This window comes from Pieris rapae, chromosome W (genome assembly GCF_905147795.1).
Source record: "Pieris rapae chromosome W, ilPieRapa1.1, whole genome shotgun sequence".
NCBI classification, from domain to species: Eukaryota; Metazoa; Arthropoda; class Insecta; order Lepidoptera; family Pieridae; genus Pieris; species Pieris rapae.
The window spans coordinates 2,528,421-2,534,627 of record NC_059533.1 but is presented as its reverse complement, the minus strand read 5'-3'; positions in this window follow the sequence as shown (position 1 = coordinate 2,534,627).

Here is a 6,207-nt window from a genome sequence, read left to right as displayed (position 1 = left end):
CGTTCATGACACTCGAAGTGCCCTCGTCCGACGTCCACTCCCAGCTCAAGTCTTGCCATACGTTGAACATTTAATTTGAATTATTATTTTTTCAATTTAAAAAACACAAGTTTACAAGATTTAAACTATAAATCATTTCCTACATACATTGTTGCACGTTTCATATGATTTTTAAAAGTATTTTATCCATTTTCCTGACTCGTACGATAATTTTTATCCATGTACGATAATTTTTCGGCCTCTGGTACGATAGTTGCCTGGCTTCAGGTTGTGAACACTGTTCGTTCAGCTTGCAACAGGCACAGACGTGTAGTGATGTAAACTGTGTAGGATAGTGATGATCCAGAGCTGGTGGATTCACACAATGAGGAGCTCATAATTGATGAGCTCATATCAATGCGTGAACAAGGGGAAGAAATTGATAATCATGATTCTTTGGATCCAGTTCAATTAGAAGATCAAGTGACACTTGGAAACTTGACAGAAGCCCTCAGTTCGATTGAAAAAGGGTTAACAATTTTGGAAAGCATAGACTCCAATAAAGAGCGCATTTTTGTTACAAGACATGGAATAAAAAAATTAATAGGATGCTACGAGGAGATATACGGGAGAAGAAAGCGACTTTGTTACATATGATGAAACCTTCTACATCAAAATAACGTCGGATTGCGTTTATACACTCTATTAATATAGTTTGTCATATTATCTATTATTCTCTATTAGTCTCCAGTCCCAATTAAACATACTTTGTATGTCTTTATATGGAAAATTGTACCCCGACTTACGCGAATTCGACTAACGCGGATAGCGCTCAGTCCCACCTATCGCGTAAGTCAGATAACAATTGTATTACAGCCATCAGCGTTAGTCATCAAGAACGAGGAGGGATGATTGAAAAGAAGATATAGGTATTAAACTGAGTCTACAAATCAATTTTGAGTGCTGTTTAGACAACAATTGTTTTTATATGAAAAGTTGTATTACTCTCTCTGTTTAAGATAATTGTGTGTACTTTATAAAAAAAAAATTTGTATCTAATAACATTCAATTAATAAAATGATTGATTTAATCTACTATTTATTTAATGACTGCCTAATAGAAACGTAATAACCTTAAATTACATGGCTAAGCAGAAATTAAAAATATACCTATATGCTGTGTTACTGTATAGGTTATAATAAAAGAACAGCATAATAAGCGACACAACTTAATTTAATGTTAATAATCAACTTTTAACACACTACAAAATAACTTTCAGTAATACAAACGCAAACTTAAGTGTAATGAAAACTAATCAAACCCAGCCTCACATAGAGCTAATCTATTTCATACTACTTCATTTCGTAGACAAATATATTTATTTATTTTAATATCTCAATCAATCAATCAAATCAAAAAGCATTTATTCATATAGGTAACATAATGTACACTTATGAACGTCAAAAAAAAAGAAAGAAATCTATCTTCTAATCAGTTTAGAAAAAGTAATTGTTATGAACAAAAAAAAATAGAAAGCTTAATAAGTACTTAAATGATCATATACATTATGATGGTATTTCATACTAAGTGTAAAACAGAATAATGTTTTTATCCAAAACTTAATCAATATTTATAAAGATATAAGAACAGCCAATTTATTATATCATTTATTATAAATTGAAATTCAATTACTTATTTGAAAATATCTGCACTATTGTGTTTTTCTATATCCAGCGTTCTTGTCATTGATAAAAATGTGATATTCTTCTTCAAAGGCAGAAAAATACAACCAGAAGTTTTTGAACATTTGGAACTGTGAAATTATTACATTTATAATTTTAGTATACCTATTTATAAAACAGGATGAATCCGCTGGAGACAAGACATGATCAAGAGTGTTGTATAGGCAGGATAAAAGGATAGTTAAGAATAACTTATCATAAGAAAAAAGCATTGCATTTGCAAGATTGCAAATGAAAAATGATGGTTACTGGTACAGAGGTGTTATCGGAATGACAAATTAATTATAAAAAATAATAGACGCCTTGTTCCGCTTGTAGATATGACATCTGCTGCGCAGTTGCTTATCAATATGTGTAGGCGCTATGCACCAACAAGTGTATCTGTTACAGCCAAAGTAATTAATCTGGATATTATGTATATTATCTAGCCATTATTTATAATGTCTACTCAATTTAGATAAAGTGATAATTGACACGGAATTAATCACATTAACTAGCAATTTTATATAATATCTTCAAAGACTTGGATAATGTAATAAAACAAGTAGGTACTGTTAAGGTATAAATTAAGAATTAAAATGACATTGCCATAGATAATAATTCTACATTGGTTTGACTTTTTACATTTACACCCATTAGAAACGCATTCTCCAGTACAGTTGCAGTGCTGAAATCCTTGGCCGCCAAGATGTGACTCGGGAGGTGTAACAAGTCAGTTAGACCGTATTTATTACTTTGGCTAACTTTGACCCGCTATTATAAATAATATCCGGATGAAGTGATTAATTTATCATATTGTCTAGTCAGTTTTGTTATTATATATAATGACCAGTCATTATGTATAATATCTATTAAATCACTGTGACTGACATATCGATAAATTGGTTCTGAGATAAAAATTATATTTCATTACCTTAGATTACCTATTTACTAGACTCTTCGTTTATCTCAGCAGCCCATATAGGAAATGTTATAGATTTCGTAAATTCCACATCATTTCTTGGGTATTGAAAAAGAGAGACAGTGACCAACGACGAGAAACCAGTTGGTCGTTTCATGGTCGTTTTTTCTTCGCCATCTATAGATATTGTATTAAGTATTTTTTAATTGCTTGCATAATTTATTTATTGAAATAGAGGTTTAAAGTGCAAGAAAACGGGTCTTCTGTAACAATAACAAAGTTCTATTTGACTGATCCTAATACTTATGGATATGAATTTATCGTAAAAAAATGCTGTATTTATAAATATTAACTTAACTTAGAAATAACTTTATTAGACAAAAATACAATAATTGTTACTATAAAGTAGAGTGCTCTGGCCCCCACACTAGGATTCCCTGTGTTGTGGGCAGCCAGTCTCTTCCTTTTACATCTAACTTAATTAATTATACTTAATTAGTTAATTTTACTTAATAAATTTATACCTATTCTATTTTTTTACGATAAGAATGTTTTCTGTGTTAGTATATGACAGCTTAATAAGATATTTTTTGAGTTTTTTAGTGAAAGTATGAAGTGTGATTTTTGAAAAGTTAGTAATAATTTTATTTTTAATAAGGTGGTTAAAGATGAATGGACCTCGGAAGGAGAAAAAGCGTTGAGCGAAGAAAGTGCGTTTTTTAGGATGCTTATATAATGGTTTGCGTTTGGTTAGATTTGGTGTAGGGGGTGATTGTTTCCAAAAAAGCCTGCATATTGCCATTAAATAAAGTTGTCTTACAGTTAGGAGCCCTGCTTCGCTGTACAATTTTGAAGTTGGGTAGCGGAAAGGTTTACTGAAGGATATTTTAAGAATGGCACGTTGGGTGCGCTCAATTTTCAGCATCGAGGACAATGCCGCTCCACCCCATACCGATATGCAGTAAGATAATATCGACTGGCATAATGCAGTATACACTATCTTGGTTATATGTGGGTCAGAAGGTTTTCTAAGGCGTTTGAAAACATTTATAAGTTTGCGAACTCGTGAACATAGATAGTTTATTTGAGGGTTCCAACAAAGCCTTGAATCTATAATTAATCCCAGGTATTTGGTTGTTTTCGTGGGCTCCAGGAGAGGACACTTACATTTGTTGCAAGGGTTCAGACATGAGTGTAATTTAATAGGGGGGATAGGGTTTGGTTTGCTGGTTTTCGAGATGTGAAAACATATGTATTTGGTCTTAGACGTATTTAGAGATAGGAGATTATCTAAAAGCCATTGAGAGATTTGTCGAAGACCTAAATGAGCTAACCGTGAGGCTTGTTCCCAAGAGTGTGAGTAAAAGACTATAGCTGTGTCATCAGCGAAAGAGAAGAGTTTAGCATTGGAGAGCTGAAGTGAACATAAATCGTTAATGTATACTAAAAAAAGCGTTGGACTGAGGGCACTTCCCTGTGGCAAACCGCATGAGACGTTTTCTAGTTGACTGCTATGCCCATCAACTCGAACCCTCTGCTTTCTATTGGATAAGTAGGACTGAAACCAACGGAGGATATTTCCACGAATTCCTAGTCTTTCTAATTTTTCAAGTAGTAATGGCCTTGAAACAGTGTCAAAAGCTTTGGCAAGATCAAGAAAAACACCGATACATCTTTGTCCTTCATCTAATTTGGAGCTTATGGTTTCAACCAGTCCTGTGGTAGCATCTTCTGTAGATCTACTTAGTCTGAATCCGTATTGATTGTCGGCAAGGATAGATTCTTTTTCCAAATAATTCAGTAATCTGACGTTAATGATTTTTTCTGCGATTTTAGCGAGGGTTGGGAGAAGAGAAATAGGACGATAGTTTGAAATATCTATTTTATTGCCTGATTTGTAGATAGGTGTGATATTAGCTATTTTCCATGATTCAGGGAAGATACCTTGCTCAATACTAAGATTGCAGATATAAGAAATTGGTGCAGCAATAATGTTTTTTAGTAGAATGACCACTCGATTACTAATATTATCATCACCTGGGGCAGAATTTGGCTTAAGAGAACTAATGATTTTTATGACTTCACGCTCGTCACAAGGAAGAAAAAGAAAAGAATTTAAATTAGCGGAAATTGACACTTTGTAGCAAAGGTCTTGTTCAGTCTGGTTTGTCTTAGACAATATATCGGAAGCCAATTTATTACCTACCGAACTAAAGTAATTGTTTACAATATCGAGAGATTTTTCAGGGTTTTCCTGTAGATCAAGAAGTTTATTAGAATTTGATTTAGTTGGGTTAAGGTGGCATATATTTTTGATAGATTTCCATAGTTTCCTACTATTGTCTTTGTTCTTAAGGATGGTGTTAGCCTCATGTAAATTTTTAAGGTTTTTAAGTATGTTATTACAGAAATTTCGGTATTGCGTATATTGCTTTTGGAGCGGTTCGTTGTTAGGTTGTTTTCTTGATAAGCTATGCAGCTGATCTCTTCTTCTCACACAGCGTAGCAAACCAGGTGTTATCCATGGCTTTCTGATACTTTGAGAATTTCTTTTATAAATGATTTTTGTGTTGGTGTTAACTGCATTTGTAATTGTACTTGTGAAAGCACCAACTGTTTCATTTATATTTTCGATGTTATAAAGAAAGGTCCAATCGACCCCTGATAGATCTTTATACAGTTGGTCGTGGTCTATAACTTTACTTATCAAAAGAGAGGCTTTGACTAAATTATTATTCAGGTGTTTAGTCTGATCGATTCCTATAATGACAGACATGTGATCATTCACTTGGGAAGGGCAGACAGCCACGCGTGATTGTGAATGTGATCTAATGAGTGCATGATCTAGACAATTACCTCCACGAGTTGGGAAGAAGTGTCCTTGTATAAGACCGTAGAACATAGTATTGTCTTTTATTTACATAACTTTTACACATTTAAAGAAAAACACTTTTTTAACGGATTATAGATATGTATTATTATATTTAAACTTATAATTATTTTTACATAATTTTAAATTTAAACCGACGTTTCGCGTGCTTTACAGCGTGCGTGGTCACGGTGACTGAAGACAAAGGTGTTAAATGTCAAAAAGTATTACAGCTGCAGAAAATGTTGTGTTATCTGTATTTATTTCCCCGGAGTTGGTATCGACTAAAAGATGTAGGGTTTTTGCAGAAATTGCTCACGGTGTCCTCCATTTTCGCGGGTTGTTTATTTTGAGATTTTAATTTGGATATTATTGGATCCTAGCATCCATAAATTTTCTTAAAAGATGCAGAGACCACAACATCATTCCCAATTGTGTACGATTGGCTCCAAGGAAGGACATAATTGGGAGCGCCAGCATTCTTGAAACAGCAAGTAGAAAATTGTTAATTAAACTTATCGCCGGACACAGAACAGAGTATCAGCGACTAAACATTCAAATCCAAAATGAAACGGAGGAACTAAATGAGATATTGTCGGAAACAGATTGGAGGCAGTGCATTAACATCTTAAACACTCGGGCTCATAACAAATTCAATAACTGTAAAGTCATACAAATAAAAAAGTTTGAAAAACTAACACAAAAAACCAATAGAC